Here is a 20,266-nt window from a genome sequence, read left to right as displayed (position 1 = left end):
CTTGCTCCCTTCTTTAGCATTGCTGAAGACCATACAACAGCAGAGCTTACTGCCTATCTAGATACTCCTTACCCTCAAAGTTCAAGTCAAAGGGTGGGAGCAGGAGAGTAATTGGGGGATGGGAGGGTGGTGTATACTGACAAAATGCTGGGAATTGTATGGACTGTAAATATCATCGCAACCCAGCTAATATGGCTATAGTTAAACCTCTTCAGCCATAACTGCTTTCAGCCATCACCCTTTGAGCCACAGAATGTGTATCAGCCCAAGTATTACGCATAGTCAAAAATTAAACATTCCAGCTGTAGTTGAACACTGCTAATTGTAGTTAAAGTGTTGACTGCCTCCAGCCAGATCACTACCGGCAAAAGCTCCAGTACTCCCTAGAACATGCAGTACATCAGCAGGAGCCACATCCCCATGCTATGTTTTTTCCGTGTCCCGGCAGGGGCACTGCTGCACTACCGGGGTGAGCAGTTTTAAGGTCGAGCCTGGGCAGTGCATGCGCTGCTGCGAGGTATGCAGTATTGGGGTATGGCTTTGGAGCCCCACCCACTCTCCGCTCATATTTTTAATTGGCTTGTGTCATTGTCCTTCGTAAACGCTGGCTTCCGAGTCATTGTTAGCCTTGTTAGTCCCTCCTTGGTACCGACTGGTCTGCATTTGTTACCTACCATAACGAATGGACCTTTTACTTGTCTTGTTACACGGTCTGCTTTATCTTGGCTGTAAGCACTATTTTGTTTAATTATTTGCCCCATACCACCCAATACGTCGCAGCACGCTGACCGTTATTATTTTAATTATAATTACTAATGGCAGTCCGCTTTAACTTTACCGGCCGTGCTTCTTTCTTTTTTTATTTTAGCAGCGCGGTCCGCTTTAAGTATAGCTGCAGCGCTTACTTATTTATTTTGTTTCTAGCGTCCATGCGGTGCTTTCACATTCATGGAGGCAGGCTTCTTTCTTTAGACAAGCCATGTCTAAGGAAAGGTGTGCAGCCGCTAATAAAGTGAAAGCGCAGCATCAGCGCTTTTACAAAAAAAACCTGTTGTTTTTTTTTGTCAAAGCGCCCCATGCCACGTCTTCACTTTAATGTCGGCCACGCCCCTTTCTTTAGACGCGACTTGACTAAAGAAAGGGGCAGCGGCCTCCATGAATGTCAAAGTGCCGCATGGGTGCTAGTAATTTGCAATACAATAGGTCTTGCTTTTGAGAGAGTTTAAGATATTGCATTGCCAATAGCTCAAACTGTAGTAAATGCGAGACCTATTGCATTGCAAATGCTTGTTGTTTTTTAGCTCCTGGTTATTTCTCTGCTAGTGCCACCAAGGTCAAGCATTTTTTTATCTTCCTGTGACTTATCTGCCAACTCGGTAGTGAAATATTTCGCTTAATGGAGGTTTAAGACTGCTGATTACTAAGCCCTGGCATTAACATGTCTACTGTTACAATAGGACTAAAACCCACAGGGAGAACAGCCACAAAAAGGGAACTCAACTTGATCATGGTAAATCTTGAACTATGCCCACCCATATTCAGAACATAAAAAAGGAAACTGGCAAACTTTTGCGGCAATCACGTCAACATCCAGGAGACCTGGATCTACTACAACTCCGCAATGAGAGACGGCGGTTGAAAAAAAGAGATCTGGAAGTACAAACAAGCAAGCGAAACAAGAAACACTATGGGCCCAGCTATTACATGCTTCCAAAACCCACGACTCGAAAATATTCTGGCAGATAATTAATAGGAATGAGAAAGGTCCTGCAGCTCAAATAACGCAAATATCAGCAAGACAGAATGGGTACATTACCTAAAGTCACACTTCAAGAGCAGTTTGCCGCTTCCAGCTAGTCCTTACTGTCAAGGAAAAACCCCTGTGGCACAGCGGATAATTACAGCAACCGAAGTGGATAAGGTCATCAAAAAGTCCTGGGCGGACTCTGCTCTCAGGCCAAATGAGCTACCACAGGCATTATTCAAACATCTTGCCCCACAATGGGCGGAATTCCTAGCATCAATGTTCAATTTCATTTTGGAGAACAATGTTATTTCTGACAGCTGGAGGGGCTCCATACTCCATCCCATTTTTAAAAAAGGCTTGGCATGTTCACCCAGCAACTATAGAGTAATAGCATTAATGGATGTTGAGTTAAAATATTTTTCAACACTGTTATTGCATGATCTGGAATCCTGGTCGTACGACAAAGGAAGAATCCCCTTAAACCAAACTGGCTTCTTAAGGGGCCAAGGTACTTCAACCAATCTTATGACCCTGAACCTAAACAGGAACTGAGCAAAAGCAACTGGGACACCTCTTTATATGCGCTTTGTTGATTTTAAAGCAGCTTTTGATGGTGTCCCTGGCTACAAACTATGGGCCAAGCTTCAGCGATGGGGTATCCCATCGAACATCCTACGAGCAATTAGGCTGCTATATTCGGATACCTGGGTCAAGATTAAAATTGGAGATGGCTCGTGCGTATCAAGGAAGGTGCAAATAACTTCTGGCGTAAAGCAGGGTTGTGTCCTAGCCCCCTTCCATCTATTTTTGGCAGATCTCTCTACTGAGCTTGACGAACAGAAGGTTCACGCACTGAGCGTTGGAGGAGAACAAATGTCGCATATCCTTTATGCTGACGACCTGGTGCTGTTTAGCTACACTCGAATAGGCCTTCAAAGTGTGCTTAACACTCTTGGACCTTACACTGAAAAGAATGGCCTGGAAATACATTTTTCGAAAACAAGTGCTTCTAAGACCTATCAAAAATGGCTTATTAATGGAAACAGAATTGACGAGGTCAACCTCTACGTATACCTAGGAGTGAAAATAGATGCAAATGGCTCCTTTGGTTCCCAGAGGGCGGCGATAAAGGCGAAAAGCACAGACCATTAATTATGGCTTCTCGTCACTGGCCAGATCCATTCAAGGGCATGATCTGAAGCCCATGGGATCAGTTATGAAAGCCAAATTGTTACCAACCCTTGCATACGGATCGAAGATCACGCTGGGGGACGATGCTCTTCTGTTAGATAAATTGTTGATAAAAGCAAATAAACATACCTTTAGGCTCCCCAGGTCGGCCTCTCCTGCACAGATCCGGCTAAAATTCATGTTTGCAAAAAAAACACTTGCTAGACTGGCGGCGTTCGTAAAGCTTTGTCATAACCTGCGAGCAGCAGCTCAAAACACCCTGACTAATCTAGTCTGGATAGAAATTAACCTACAACAGAGCAATGGTGCTCACAAGAAATAATTAGAAAACAGCATTAGGACGCTTGAACTGGGTGACCTTTGGACCTCTAATACTTCTGGGCAAACCTTTAAGAAACTAGTTAATAAATCAACTAAACTATTAAGTTGGGTGGCAGACAAATAAAGCCTGTCTAGATGTAGCCATGGGTGGCTGGTGTAGAAATCATTTTCTATCCTAAGAGAATCAGCCCTGTTGGCCGCACCCTTCTACTGGAAGATCAAACAGTCATTTCAGGCCTTAAGATTTGGAGAAACGTCAACACTAGACCTCATGCCAAAATGTAGAATTACCGGTCTAAGTGAAGAATGGTCCTGCCGTCTATGCTACCAGGGGACTCAACATATAAACAAAGCAGGAGTGCTTCGAAATATTCACGTGGTTGGTGCACAGTCAAGCTTCCTGAAAACTCTTTAAAGAATAAAACTGTTCTTTTGAGTCCTAAGTTTGAGTGCGGTTTTCTTGAAAATAGTGCTTTGTTGTGATTGTGCAGTGCGATGTGGTTCGAATTAGCACAGGTGGCGCTTACAGAGGCATGCCAAGAACTTATATGACAGCATAAGTGGCGGCACATAGTTGAAGCTAACAACCTCACAGTTACACTGGTACAAAGGACAATGTAAATTTTGTTTACATTTATTGCATAGTGAAGGTAACACACTAATACTATGTATTGTAACAACATAATGAATATATCAGTGTGGCCTTACAGAGCACAAACAACAACTTACGAGGAGTCTCTTGAAGGTAGATTAGAAACTTAGCACGAAACATCAGGACACAAATGTTCCCCAGATATCACTGTACTAAACAGTTTACATCTAGATGGAATGCAGATTATTGAGGGAAAAGAAATTTAAAGAGCGACCTGATATTTTTAAGACTGAGCTCACCGTTGTTCTCTGTGGGGGATATCATTCCAAATTTGGGTGCCCCGAACTTTAAAAAAAAACAATCCTCTGCATTTCTTTTTTTTTCTGAAACAAACTTTATTAAGCTCATGTTTTATACATCCAGTGTAATATCACTGAGAACATAAATCCCCTAAATGACAGTTTAATGATTTTGCAATGTCAAGATATGGTGAGCTTTACAGGTTGCAGCAAAACCAGCAGTTTGTTAGCGAAAGTGATAACGTTTGGCAGGACAGGGACTCAGCATCTACCATAATCAGGTGAAAAGTGAGTCAAGCAGTATTCCAAGAGAATCTGCCACCGGTGAAAGGCCCAACTCACAAACCTACTGTCAAGCATCAGTATACTCGACACTGAACTCGAGAGGATTGTGTCTAAGATTTCCAATTAGTTTGCTTGGAAATCATGGATTTGGGTAATCTGATTTTCAAAGTGATCTTGCCTAGTTCTGTTCGCCAAATATTCTTTGCATGCTTTTGATACGAATAAATAATTAAAATACAAATTATTTAGATTAACAGTTAAAATGTGCAATGAACAATGTAAAATTCAAAGCTGAATGGCATGCATTTAAAATGTGCAAACTGCAATAGGGCAGTCATAGCTAGGTGGATAGGCCATTGAAATGCTAAGAAGCAAGCTTCCTTTAACTAAATGTGAACCTAATATTGCTGAACTATGCACACATAATTTAGAAGTCTGACCTTAATGTGACATGCTTAGAAATGTTGGTCATAACTACAGAATGTTCCAGTTTTAAACAAATGTATTATTTTACTAAGCAACATAATGCTTATAATGATAAAAACTTCAGATTCTCACCCCATTTCACCTAATGCCTAATATTTCTTATTCGTATTAATGAAATGTATTACTAACCAGTATTTTTTCAAAGATAAAGTTTCTTTCCTTTAGCATAGTTCATTTTGTCCACAGTGAAACAATTATTTTAGAAGTCCAACCTGCGATCGATGCCTAAGGGAACAGAGGCTTATGTTTCCAGACCTTAAGAATGTCTGTAGCTAACCTGTGATAAGGCTTTGCAATCTGCATGTATTTTCGTAAGAAAGGAGAACAGAACCTGCTCACAAGAGGAAAGCTGCCTTTTGATTGTCCCAAGAGGAAGAAACCAGACACAATGTCAAGAACATGTATTCATGTCCTTTTATATTTGTGTGTATTCCCGATGAGTTGCCATGCTTTTCAATACCTTTTTGGCCATGCATTTGATGTCCTTTTTCCATGCTTTTCCCCAATGCTTTTATTTCACTCCTTACCTACCTTTTGACAGTTGTGGCTAATGCTGCTTCTGTTCAACCTTACTTCAATTTTAAAGCTTGATTTTTACACATTGCTACTGCGACTGTATGATCACCTACTCAATTGATTCTGAAGCTCTCATCATTGAACTGAACTGGGAATTAAATTGAGAATGTGTTTGTGATGCTAAAACAGCTTTTTTGAATCATTATGATGGCGAAGATCCGTCGCCTCGAAAAGAAGAGCCTGGCATTGAGACGGGGCTTAACCCTGTATGTGATGGTAATTGAAACGGTGAACCATATTATTTAATTTTGGCCTTAATCTGCGTTATTAGTTTTCTGGTAACAGAGATATGGATTCTCCTTAATCAAAAGAGCTATAAATAATTACCAAAGTTAGAATTAGAATACCTAAAACATGAAAATCCAATGCCCAGAGTTGGAGAAGCTGACATGATGGGGCTTCAAACGCAGCTGCTGTTTTGGAGGTGTGAGAATTAAAAGGGGATGCAGCGTCTATTGCAATTGTGTGTAAGGTTATAATATTGACTTGAGAGTAAATGGTTTGATGGACGAGGGTGTTTATTGTTTCTATGTAAAGAGATTGAAGAGTTTCAGACTCGTTGTAGTCTAAGATTCCGGGATAAGAGACAAGAGGAGAAGACACTTGAGTTAGTCATCGTCGAATGGTATTTCTTGTTTACAGGTTTGTGGTGTAGAGTGTGAGTTACCATCACCTACACAATTGAGATACAAATACTATTAATCTGCATCGATTAGGGTGATTTCATGCTGGTCGAGATTTCACCTGCGATTGTAGTATTCTTATGTGTGGCTGAATTACTATTTTCTTTAGAAAATCAAACAAGAAATGATATAGGTTTGTTTTTGTCATTTGATAAGTTTGTTGAGGTGTATTAGTACGAGAGAAATTGTAAAGGTGGGTGAGTAGCTGCGAGGAGGGAGGTTAAACGCCAGTGTTTCACATTGAGATTGGTTTATTGTGGTCCTTTTGCAATGGGTTTGGTTGGTAACATAAGTGTGCTGCGCTGTGATAGGTCAGTATTTATCTCAATAGTGCATTAACAGAACTTCAATAAAATAACAATTGTGACCAGACTGGAGTAAAAAGGATCTGACGTTTACGGAACAGAATCGAAATATTGAATTTCAATTGTTTATTTTGCGATTTAGCCAGAATCATGAAAGGTTTTAAGGAAATTAAGAGTTTTGTGAAGGGTGATGTTACAATTTCGACACACGAAGGTGAAGATGCACCTCCTGAGGGTACGCATGCACATTATATGGCAACTGAATTGGGATTACATACATGTTTATGGCTTCAGCCATGGTGCAAGTTCACTGAGAAAGAAGCTGCATTAAGGTTTCCAAAATACGGTAGATCTGAGACTAGAATTATTGAGAAATTGAAAGAGAAATTGTACAAAATGAGATTGCCCCTTAGACCCACAACATGAAGCCTTGAATTCGGGGGAAAAGGCTGCCCAAGAGAAACATCAGAAAAGAACAAAGAGGGCGTGTGCTGTCACGCTGTATGGTGCCGGAATATGAGGTTCTTGTGATGTTGAATGTTTGCAGAGAGCTGAGAACACGTTTCTGAAACGTTTGCGGAGCGTGCCAAAAAGCACTGCTGATACCACCTGTCACAGCGAACTAGGTGCGATTGCCCTGTCCTTCCGCATACATTTAGCCCCTTTGTTATTGTGGCGTAACATCTGGGTAAAGGATGAACCAGCTCTGAATCATTCTGTCATCACAGACTGTTTAAAACTGGAATAGGGGACTAAAATCCCATGGATCGCTTATGTCAAGGCTCAATTGGAGATCCTCCGATTGTTGGACTGTTTTAAAAACCCTGGAAACATTGCGAATATATCATGGGCAAAACTAAAAGGGGACTTTTTAGCTCATTCTTATGCGTCGAGAGGTACACAGAAAACACTGAAAATAAAGGGTTCTAGACCACTCACTTTGAGTCCGCTCGCCAGGCATGGAGCCTTACCTATCCTTTCATTTTTGCCATGCTAAATTGTATTATCTTATTAGGTTTAGGTTTGTAATCTCTCATCTGGTTTCATATCCCCCGAAACGTATATTCTGATGCTAAATTGGACTTGTGTCCCTGTGATTCAGAATCTTCTCAGAGCACACTGCACTTTATGTTTTTCTGCAAACTGTATATTAATGAAAGACATACTTTTTTAAAGCCACTCTAAAAGATTTCTAAATATCAGAAAATGTTGGTCCGCTTTGCATTATCTCCAGCTTTTAAATGATGAATTTATTTGCTTAATGGTTTATAAATACATTTTCTCCGCAGTTCGGCTACGAAACATGGTCGGAAAATGATTTTATGTATTTATTTTCCCCTCAGTGATTAATGTTGAAATGTAATTACGAAATGTGTTGCTGACGTGCCATTCTCGAAGTTGCCCCTTTATCTAAGAAACCCCCATTTGATATTTGTATTTTAACAATGAAATGTGATGAAAATGTGTTAATTTTTTGCGATGTTTTCTTTTATGGCTAGTCATAGCGAATAAAGATTTTATGACTGACTGAACAAAGAGGGCAATGCGTAATTATGCAGATGCTCAATGAGATGAAGGACAGCAACCATGGAGGAAATCCAAAGTTAAAGAAACTAGAGATTGTATCCAGCCATTTCTATAGAAATACAGGAGAAAGGGGAGAAGAAAAAGACCCAGGAAAAAGATGAAGAGGAAAAAGAAAACGAGAAAGAAACCAATAGATAATCAGGCGATATTTTGGAAGAAATGTTGGCTGCACGAACACCGCCTTATGCAAACCAACTGATAATACTGAAAGTGGTGCCACAGCAAGCAGTTCAATGGCCACTGCCACTGTAGAAACCAGAGCAATCTCAATTGAGAGACCCCTTCATTACAGATTGCCCCATCACGAGTTGCCGAACCACAGACTGTTCCTCCACCTGTGGTAAATCCACCTGTTATGCATGGTCTGGTGCAAGTGTCACAACCACTAATTGTACAGACACTGCCTAGACAAAGTTAATACCCTAGGATATGTTTTATTTTATTTTATTTGTTTATTAGCATTTTAAAAAAATACAAACAGCTCACGTTATTGAGATAGTGTATCATAATTGTAACATAAGTCTAAGCACGTGAGCAATCAAAAATAAAATAAAAAATAAACACAAAAAGGAACCAGCAATCTACAATATTGATAAACGGGTATGAAGCTTACTACACAACGTCTATCAACATACCATATATAAGGGACCAAGGGCCGGATTCCCTCCATTGTATTCAACAGCAGGAGTTACAACTAGCTTCGCTTCAGCACCCACCACTTACAAAAGTAGCATGGTTAAAGATATACCTGCCAAGCTGTTAAAGACTAACTAGTCTGAATGATCTACGAAAGGCGATCTAGGTGACACTGTGTCTCCAACCACCCCCTGGTCAGGAGGGGCGGGAATGTCCTCCTGCAGTGACTGTAACCAGTCCAGAAATGGCCCCATATATCTCTTGGCCTGGAGGCCGCGAGCATCAACTCCCAGAAGGTCGACAGTTGAGTGTGGCTGAATGTGACGTCTGTGATCCAAGCTTTCACTGTAGGAGCCCTCTTTTCCCGCCAGTGTATAGATACCCTGCATTTAGCCAACAGGAGTAATAAGGCATGCAATTTACGGTGCTCGGCCTTAGTATCCTTAACATAGCTAAGTAGGCCTATTATCGGGTGTGGCTCATGGGGTGTCCCTAAAATAGCATGAATCTTGTTAAAGATGGCGGTCCAGTAGGCAGCAATGGGCGGACAGTTCCAGGACATATGTAACAAGCATTTGCAATGCAATAGGTCTCGCATGTACAGGAGTTTAAGCTATTGGCATTGTAATGACAATGCCTTTTATTTATGTTTCAAAAACAAAAACAAAAATAAAAGGCATTGTTATTTGCAATCTCAATAGCTCAAACTCGCGTAAATGCGAGACCTATTGCATTGCAAATGCTTGTTCTAGACAGTGATAGGGACGTTTCCTTCAAACTCACATCAATGTCATCTTTTTACCTGCCTTGGTATTTTTTACTATGACCTTTATTCTATCGGGGAAGGAATAACACTTTAGCCAAAGTGGCTGGCGGTACAATGGCGCATTGTGGAAGCGCTCGGCGTAAAAAAGAGACTCCAGTTTTATTTAGCGCTGATCAAAGCCAGGCAGGCAGCAGTGAGCTGTGAGTCAGGTGATCGGGGCAGCTCTCTCTGTCCATTAGCAGAAAGTGCTCCAGGGCTTTTAAATCCGGCCTGTAAATATTTGTATAGCAGCGAGTAGGGATGGCCTGTCTCCTAAGTGCAGCTTGTAAAGGCGAGCGCCTTTCATCCGAATACCTGGAGTACACGCCTGTGCTGAGCCACTTGCAGGCAGTGTTTGGAAAGAAATTAAGCAGATACACACTGCCGCCCCGTACAAACACCCCTCTGAGAAGTGCTGCTATCCGCCTGTTAAGTACTGGTGCTTCCATGGAAAGCCTATTTTGGGAACAGAGGACTGTCAGTGTTCTCGTGTTACCAGTATTACAACAGCGTGAAAGGCGGCAGGCACTTCAAGTATAACACGTATTCATCCCAGCCGAGAAGTGCTGGTGCGCATATATTACCAGTATTCACCCCAGCTAGAAGTGCTTGTGTTTACCGATTACCTGTATTCACTATAGTCTAGAAGTGATTGTGCTCGCAGATGACTAGTATTCATCACAGCCTAGAAGTGCTTGTGCTCTCATATTGCCAGCATTCGCTCTAGCATAGAAGTGCTTGTGCTCGCATATTACCCGTATTCACACCAGCCCAGAAGTGCTTGGGATCGCATATTACCAGTATTTAGACAAGCCCAGAAGTGCCTGTGCTCGCATATTACCAGTATTCACACCAACCCAGAAGTGTAAGCATATGAACATGGTGAAAATCGGAGCGCTTCTAGGACCCATCGGGTCAGGAGGCGCTACATAAATTACATATAAAGTGGCGATCGTTAATCAACACCTGCGTGGAGTATATGAAACACCATACAGAAACAATTGGAATGACACCCGCCAAACCGCAAACTGTTACATGCAGAAGACACTTGTAGCCAGCAACCGTCTGAAAAGTTTTAATGTCTCACAATTTAAATTCAACGTAGCCCAACGGCTGAAGCTGCTGAACCAGGTTCAAATCTCCGCCTCGTCTCAACATCCCGTAACCCTCGGCAAATCACTTAACCTCCACGTGCCTAGAAAAAAGGAGTATAACATATCCGTGCCTAAAAACAAGTGTAACGTATCCTCTTAAGCGCTCTAAAGTCCCTGGTGCAAAGTTCGCGCTATGTAAAACGGCACAAAAAATATTAATAATGCCTTTGCGTTACACAGTACTGGAGCAGCACTATACGGCAAAGTTTTCTGAAAAATAGTAAACATGCTCAACCGACCTGCAACCACCCCTCAGTCCTAAACAAGGAATTTTAAAAGCATCAGTTAACTACTTCATATGAATGAAAGTGTTTATTAACAGACGAAGTGCATTGGCCAGGCGTCGTAGCACCAAACAGAGAACACTGGGACTTTTCCACCGACGCTTACCAGACAAGTTACAATACAATACAATACTATCAGCATTATATACGAGCACTGACACTTCTGAGCAGAGCTGTAATGTTTGTATATGCTAATGCCGGCCATGTTCAGTGGAGTGCTGACACTTCTCAGCCGGATTGCAATACATTTACATAACAAGACAAGCCCGGCGGAGCGTGGCGCACGTCTTGGCGGGGGGAGCGCATTCCAGGCGGGGAGCGGACCCTTTGAAGTATGATGCCGAGGGCGCCAGTGGGCTGAAGCGCTTCCCCAAACGGATTGCATGGCGGCACGATGCACGTGATTGTGCGCGTGCTCGCCATGCAATCCATTTTTGGGAGCACTTTGAAATGCCCCTTACTAGAGTCTCGGATAGCGATTGCGTAAACGCAATAGCTAGGCGAGACCTAAAAAGGTGACAGGAGTGTAGTCACATCTCCAGCATCTAGAGTCTGGTCGTAATCCCATGCGGGAAAGCTGGCTAGGGGTTCTATAGAACCTGTGCAAATATTTGAAGTGTATTAATCTCAATTTATAATTGGGTGAGAGTACCTTGTTGGAGGACAGAACTCATCTGTGGGGTATAAATCTGCATATATTTCGAACCCCATTGATGATGCCAGTGTCACACTTACGCCATCACACATGGCCGGGATCTGTGGATTATACGGCAAGGGGACAGATGGGGCATAGAGAATCTCCAGTCCAGCCCGAATACATAAGCGTTCCCAGGCCCACCTCAGGGTCTCAACAGTGTCTATGCCATCCCTAGGCCGGGTGTATTTTTTATATACGGCCACCTGAAGGGTGTAGGGGCAGCCACGAATGCTTCTACAGCTACATGAGGCGGGAACGGAATTGTATGTATCCAAAAATGTAAAAACTGTGCTCGAGCACATTATGCGTACAGTGGCATAATCGGAGCTCCCAGCCCCCCTCCCCCTGTGTCAAGGGAAGTGTAAGTATCTCCCAGCTTACACAAGCCTGCTTCCTCCCCAGACTAAGGAAATAAGGAGGGTATTAAAAAACAACTCGGTCAGTGGGAGCGGTATGTTGATATATAGATACAGGAACTTGGGTAGAATGACCATCTTTGCTATGGCAATTCTGCCAGCGCGAGAGAGCGGTAGCTTGGCCCACAACTTAACCTTCCCCTCCAACCAGGTAATGGCCCGGACGAAGTTCAGAGTCCATATTTCTTGCACGTCGCAACTTAGCCAGATACCTAAATATTTAACCGGACCCTCCGCCACCCAAGTGGGAATTCCTGATCAAAAGGCTTAGTGGCCGGCGTCAGGGGGAACAAGGTTGACTTGGACCAATTTATGAATATACCTGATAAGCCGCTGAATTTTGTGAGTTCCCTGAGTAATGGTGCAAGATTAACCTCCGGATCGCTGATATAGAGCGTCATGTTGTCGCCATATAACAAAATCTAAAGCCCCCAGGAGCTAAATCCCAATCCTCTGGCAGCGTGATGTTGGCGTATCTAGGCCGCTATAAGTTCCATCGCTATAGCGAACAGTAGCGGGGACAGGGGGCAACCTTGTCTCTTCCCACGAGTTATGGCAAAAGGACTGGAGATCAAGCCGTTCATGCGCAATCTCGCCGACGGTCTCGTATACAGTAATTGGAATAGAGCTATGAAGTTGGGACTAAGACCCATCCTCCCTAGGATAGTGAATAAGTATAGGCATTCAAAAGTGTCAAATGCTTTTGTGGCATCAAGAAACGCCACAAGTGCTTTGGTGTTTGGGTTTAAATAATGTAATACAGTGAAGAAGGTGCGAAGATTGTGGGCAGTAGACCTGCCGGTAATAAACCCGGACTGATCGGGTCTTGCGATCATGGAACACAAGGGCAGCAACCTGTTGGCCAATGATTTCGCATAAATCTTTGCACCTATATCATTTAACGATAGCGGCCTGTATGAGTCCAACTCCTGAGCCGGTTTCCCTGGTTTCAACAAGGTAAGGATTATTGCCTCACGCATTGATGGCGGGAGTTCGCCAGTATCTTGAGCTTCCAGGAAAACCGCTAGTAAGTGAGGTGCTAAGGTATCTGCGTACGCCTTATAGAATTCAGGGGCCTTGGAATACCCTAGGAAATGTTAACGGGACTTCAGAGGTTCAAGTAGAGGTAGGAGGTTTATTGACTACAGGATTTATTCCACCATCTTAGAATTCAGATTGTTATATGGAAACCAACTCAGACAGCCAAGGCATTATGAGATGGGGAAGGCTTGTTTTTACAACATCAGTAGCCCCCGGGGAAACAAATTTGTTTGATGATGGAATTTTTCCACCATGGTTTGAAGACACAGCAGGAATTTCAAAGACAGAAAGCACAGTGCAACAGACAAGCCCCAAACCTTAAAAGGAGAAAAGATCAGATATTTCCCAATTAAAAGTTTAATTGGAAGAAGAAATTAAGAGATGTAAAGAAATGGAGCATTTGAAGCAATATCCAGAGAAAGAATTGATTTAGCTGTGTAAAGAAATTAAAAGATGAGCAGCAAATACACATGATAAATTGACCAGATTTGCTATGAAAAACGGGGTAGATCTCTGCAAAGCTTTTCCTTTACAGATATGTTAGAGGGTTCAATTAGATGATGAAGCTATTGAAACAATGCTTTCTTCAGTAATGGGGTTGCACATTACAAAATTGATAAATGTATATGTAAATGGAGTGAAACAGAAAAATTAGAAAACAAATGGGAAAGAAAACATGAAAAGAAAAAGAAGGAACCTGAGTTGGTGGGGGAAAATAACGAACAGAATGAGGAGGGAGATTCAGCTTATCAATCGGGAGAAGTAGTGGGAGGAGTGTATGTCCATGTCCCATGGAGTAGAGAAGATCTTGCAGCTTTTACAAACAATTTCCCAAAATTGAGAGACAAACCTGAGCAGTGGTACACTCAAGATGATCAATTTGTGAAAATGTCAAAAGTGCTGTGAATTAATTTAAATACATTCTTTGATACTATAGAACAGAATGATTTGTTGGCTGGGTGGAAGACTGCTGTGCAATTGCCACGTGACGAACCAACGAGAATGACATGCACTAATGCTCATCTTCTGTAGTGAAGGAAAAGTATGAAGTACTGATTACTTTCCTGAAAGGAAGAGAGCCTTCAAAACATTAAGACTGGTTGAAAATTAATTTACTGACAAGAAGCTAACAAATCAGATAATGAGTATTGTGAGTGGTTGTTATAGATATTTCAGCAGCACAGTGGAAGAGAATACCCTGATGAGAAGACATGGGGATTTTTGTTTCTCAATTTGTTCTAGGGTTGAGACTAGAGGTCAGTTCGCATATAACCCAAAGTGTAATTTGCTGGCCTGGTCACCCCCACGCTCCTGTGCCTGCTGCCGCTCCCGCTGCCCCAGCCTCCCGAGGGCCGCCGAGCCCACACCTGCTTTTCCCGCCGCCCCAGCCCGTGGCCCCGCCCCCGACAGCCGATTGGACCGCGCTCCCGCCTCCCCGCAGACCCCCCCGACCGGCTCCCTTCTTAAGGGGAGCCAGACCAAGATCTAGGGAGTGACCACAGCGCCTTCGGCCTGGTCACCCCCACGCTCCCGTGCCTGCTGCCGCTCCCGCTGCCCCAGCCTCCCGAGGGCCGCCGAGCCCACACCTGCTTTTCCCGCCGCCCCAGCCCGTGGCCCCGCCCCCGACAGCCGATTGGACCGCGCTCCCGCCTCCCCGCAGACCCTCCCGACCGGCTCCCTTCTTAAGGGGAGCCAGACCAAGATCTAGGGAGTGACCACAGCGCCTTCGGCCTGGTCACCCCCACGCTCCTGTGCCTGCTGCCGCTCCCGCTGCCCCAGCCTCCCGAGGGCCGCCGAGCCCACACCTGCTTTTCCCGTCGCCCCAGCCCGTGGCCCCGCCCCCGACAGCCGATTGGCCCGCGCTCCCGCCTCCCCGCAGACCCTCCCGACCGGCTCCCTTCTTAAGGGGAGCCAGACCAAGATCTAGGGAGTGACCACAGCGCCTTCGGCCTGGTCACCCCCACGCTCCTGTGCCTGCTGCCGCTCCCGCTGCCCCAGCCTCCCGAGGGCCGCCGAGCCCACACCTGCTTTTCCCGCCGCCCCAGCCCGTGGCCCCGCCCCCGACAGCCGATTGGACCGCGCTCCCGCCTCCCCGCAGACCCTCCCGACCGGCTCCCTTCTTATGACGTCCCCAGAGCGACCGCGCAGCGGACGCGCGCAGCGGTAGCACCGATTGAGCGCCGAAGGTGCGCCAAAGGTAAGCCCGTCTGCGCCCGTCCGCGACCGGATCGCGCCCAGCGCCAGGACCCCTGGCCCACGAGGACCCCGACCGACCCGCCTGACGTACACCGCCGCCACCCTCATCGCACTCAACACCGGCCGATTCCCAGGATGCTACCGAGCCACACCACGACGCACCCACGGACCCTTCAGCTGCCACGCCTGCAAGTTCACCTGCATCCGGACCTGCCTCGCACCAGCACCCGCCAAGTCGAACACCAGCAGCACCCACCTCAAGTGCATCCTGCTCAACACCCGCTCCGTCCACAGACACGCCATCGAACTCTGGAACCTCCTAGACGCCACAGCCCCGGACGTTGCCTTCCTCACGGAGACTTGGATGAACGCCTCTTCAGCTCCCGACATCGCCATCGCCATCCCAGAGGGCTACAAGATCACCCGGAGGGATCGCACCGCCAACCAGATGGGAGGAGGCATCGCCATCATCCACAGGAACACCATCCGTCTCACGACCAGCACCGACAACACCCTGACCACTGCCGAACACCTGCATTTCCAGATCCACACCGACCCGAAGACCACCCTCAGAGGCACCCTGATCTACCGACCTCCGGGACCACGCACCCAATTCAGCGAGGACATCGCCGACTTCGTCAGCCCGCATGCCCTCCCCTCCGCTGACTACATCCTCCTGGGGGACCTCAACTTCCACCTGGAGAACAACAACGACCGCAACACCAGCACCCTGCTCGACAACCTCGCCAATCTTGGACTCAAGCAGCTGGTGTCCACCCCCACCCACCTCGCCGGACACACACTCGACGCAGTCTTCTCTTCCTGCACAGACATCGACTTCAGACACGCCACAGAGCTTCAATGGACGGACCACAGCTGCGTCCACTTCACCTTCAAAAGAACGACGACCCACCACCACCAGCAACAGGCTGCCCGCAGAAGCTGGAACAAGATCACAGCCGACCAGCTCGCCACCTCCCTGAGCCAGCACCCTCCTGCCAGCTCAGCGAACCCCAGCCAGGCCGCCGACAACCTCACGAAGTGGATCAGCAACTGCGCGGACGAGCTCGCCCCGCTGAGGACCCCGCCCAGCAGACCCGGCAGCAAGAAAGCCCCATGGTTCACCGACGAACTCAAGAGCTCCAAGAAGAACTGCCGAGCCCTCGAGAAAGTCTGGAGAAGGGAACCAACACCGGACAACAGAACCTCCTTCAAGCTTGCCACCCGGAAGCACCACCAGCTGATCCGCGCCGCCAAGAAAACAGCATTCAAGGACCGGCTGGACAACAACGCACACAACTGCAAGGAACTCTTCAACATCGTGAAAGAGCTATCCAACCCCAGCGCAGGAAACAACGACATCACCCCATCGCAAGACCTCTGCAACTCCCTCGCCTCATACTTCCACAACAAGATCGCGGACATACACAACAGCTTCAACAACCAACCAACGCACACCACGACAGAACAACCACCCCCCACCACCACCCTCCACGCCTGGACCCCGATCAGCACCGAAGACACCATCCGCACGATGAACTCCATCCACTCCGGATCACCGACCGACCCCTGCCCTCACCACGTCTTCAACAAGGCCGACGCTGTCATCGCTCCCCACCTGCGAGACATCATCAACACATCCTTCGACACCGCCACCTTCCCCGAGAGCTGGAAGCACGCCGAACTCAGCGCTCTACTCAAGAAACCCACAGCGGACCCCACCGAACTCAAGAACTACCGCCCCATCTCGCTCCTCCCGTTTCCAGCCAAAGTCATCGAGAAGACCGTCAACAAGCAGCTGGCCGCCTTCCTCGAGACGAATGGATCCCTCGACCCCTCACAGTCTGGCTTCCGAGCCAACCACAGCACCGAGACCGCCCTCATCGCCGCCACCGATGACATCCGAGCCCTGATGGACAACGGAGAAACAGCGGCCCTCATCCTCCTAGACCTCTCCGCGGCATTCGACACTGTCTGCCACCGCACCCTAGTACAGCGCCTCAGCAACGTCGGAATCCAGGACAAGGCTCTGGAATGGATCATCTCCTTCCTCGACGGAAGAACACAGAGAGTCCGCCTACCACCGTACAAGTCAGAGGCCACCGAAGTCATCTGCGGCGTCCCCCAAGGATCCTCGCTGAGCCCCACCCTCTTCAACGTCTACATGAGCCCCCTCGCGGCCATCGCACGCCAACACAACCTCAGCATAATCTCCTACGCCGACGACACCCAGCTGATCCTCTCCCTGACCAACGACCCCGCCGCCGCAAGAGCCAACCTGCACGAAGGGATGAAAGAGGTAGCCGAGTGGATGACGACCAGCCGCCTGAAACTGAACTCAGACAAGACGGAGGTCCTCATCCTGGGCTCTTCACCCTCCGCCTGGGACGACTCCTGGTGGCCTCCCGCCCTGGGCACCGCACCCAAACCGACAGACCATGCACGCAACCTGGGCTTCATCCTGGACTCCTCCCTCTCCATGACCAGACAAGTCAACAACGTCTCCTCGGCGTGCTTCAACATCCTACGCATGCTACGGAAGATCTTCTGGTGGATCCCCACCGAGACCAGGAAGACCGTCACCCAGGCCCTCGTCACTAGCCGACTGGATTACGGCAACGCCCTCTACGCCGGTACCACCGCCAAGCTCCAGAAGAGACTCCAGCGGATCCAGAACGCCTCAGCCAGACTCATCCTCGACATCCCACGAACCAGCCACATCTCCGGACATCTGAGAGACCTACACTGGCTCCCCGTCAACAAAAGAATCACCTTCCGCCTCCTCACCCACGCACACAAAGCCCTACACGACCAAGGCCCGAGCTACCTCAACAGCCGAATCAACTTCTACGCTCCCAAACGCCACCTCCGTTCAGCCAACCACGCCCTCGCCGCGGTCCCCCGCATCCGAAGAGCGACTACAGGAGGAAGGTCCTTCTCCTACCTGGCCGCCAAGACCTGGAACTCCCTCCCGACCGACCTGCGCCTGACCCAAGACCACCTCTCCTTCAGGAAGAAGCTGAAGACCTGGCTGTTCGAGCAGTAGCGGCACCCCCCCCTACCCCCAGCGCCTTGAGACCCTACGGGTATGTAGTGCGCTTTAGAAATGTCTTTGATTGATTGATTGATTGACTTGATGAGATCCGATATGATGAACAAGAAATGAAAAAGATTAAAGTTAAGTTTAAGTTGGCTTAGACAAAAATTGCACAGAAAGGTTTTCAAAATCCTTCTTTTGCATGAAATCAAGGAGGTATGCATGGTGTTGTAGTTCCACATGCAGGTTTTCAGGGAAATTCAGGAGGATTTGTTTTTTCACAAGGTAGAGACAGAGGTGTTCCAACTGATTCAGGTTCAGGAATGGATGTTGCAATGCAGAAGAAATTAGAAGAGGGAGTGTATATTTCATTCTGATAATGCAAACAGAAATGTTCAAAGGCCGATGGGAGTGCAAAATATGCCAGTACAGCAAATACAGGTGGCAATGCAAAAACGAGTTGCAGGTCCCACAAGCTCAAATGGTCCCACAGGATTTGGGAAACCCAAGATTTAATTTAAACCAAATGCCGAGAGCTAATCAAAATACATTTCTGCAATTCCCTGTTTAAGGTAGACCAGAGTGGTCCATTCGTATAAGGTGAGGTGACTGGTCACCCTGTATCTTTCCTTATAGATACAGGTGCTACCAGGTCCACTGTTAGAACATTGGAAGTCCCAGACCTACCCCTCTCAGGAAAGAAGATCCAAATTGTAGGATTTTCAAATAAACAGATTACTAATCCAGTTTCAGGGCCAGTTAAAAAATGGCTTATTTGAAGAAAATCGCCAATTTTTCGTTTTTGACACAAGCCTGTAAATCTATTAGGGAAGAGATTTGTTGTGCAAGTTAAATTGTACAATTTACAGCACATCGGAGGGTGTGGAATTTCAGACACATGCTGAAGATTTAGAATTTGATATGGCACAGCAAAAGACAGTTGCAGGATTGTTTCCATTAATGAACATTGAAGAATTACCCACGGACTTGAAACAAAATGTGAATCCAAAAGTATGGGATTTCGTAGGAAAAGACATTGGGCTGATGAAAGGAGGAGAACCAGTCCGAATTTCCTTAAAGGCAAATGCAGTATACCCAAGAACACCACTATACTATCTGACTCTAGAAACCACTGCAGGAATAACGCCTGTAATTGAAGACCTGATACAGAAAGGGATTGTGAAGGAATTAATTGGAAATCCATGTAACTCTCCAATCATGTATTTACAGAAACTCAATGGAAAATATAAGATAGTGCAAGATCTTAGGAAAATTAACAGCATAGTTCTTCCATGTTGTCCCGTGGCACCGAATTTAGCCACCATATTGTTCCAAATTCCTTGTACTGAAGAGTGGTTTACTGTCATTGATTTCTGCCACATTTTCTTCTCAGCGACATTGCATAAAGATAGCCAGTTTCTTTTTTTCATTTATTTTTCAGCAGAGAGTTTTGGCATGGTGACGAGTCCCACAAGGGTATACGGAGAGTCCATCAATCTTTAATTAGATCTTGAATAAGAATCTAGAGTCATAACAAATGCGCTACAGATTAGTCCTTGTGCAGTATATAGACGATCTGCTTCTAGCATCAAAAACACAAGAAGCTTGTAAACAAGATTCTATTGCTTTGTTGAATCACTTGGCCGAAAATTGACTTAAATTGTTACCAGGTAAACTGCAGTACTGTCAGAAAGAAGGTCAATATCTGGGACACATAATTTAGAAGGGAAGTAGAAAGGTGTCACCAAAGAGAATGGAAACAATTCTTCAGATGAATCCACCTTGAATACAGGAAGAAGCCAGAATATTGCTGGGAATGGTTGGCTACTGTAGACAGTGGATGCCAATGTTTTCCCTAGTGGCAAAACCTTTACTGAGGCTAACACACAAGGATGTGTCTGATCTGCTTCCTTGGGATGAGTGCTTAA

The 20,266-nt window shown here is 46.2% G+C and overlaps 1 protein-coding gene across 2 annotated transcripts in view; it reads right to left on the bottom strand.

Moving 5' to 3' along the window:
- TXNL4A (thioredoxin like 4A) overlaps positions 1 to 20,266 on the bottom strand; it is a 60,860-nt gene that overhangs the window by 32,832 nt on the left and 7,762 nt on the right. The window lies entirely within an intron of this gene.

This window comes from Triturus cristatus, chromosome 5_2, assembly GCF_964204655.1.
Source record: "Triturus cristatus chromosome 5_2, aTriCri1.1, whole genome shotgun sequence".
Lineage (NCBI taxonomy): Eukaryota > Metazoa > Chordata > Amphibia > Caudata > Salamandridae > Triturus > Triturus cristatus.
The sequence above is the reverse complement of the archived record's forward strand: the minus strand, read 5'-3'. Positions and strand labels throughout refer to the sequence as shown.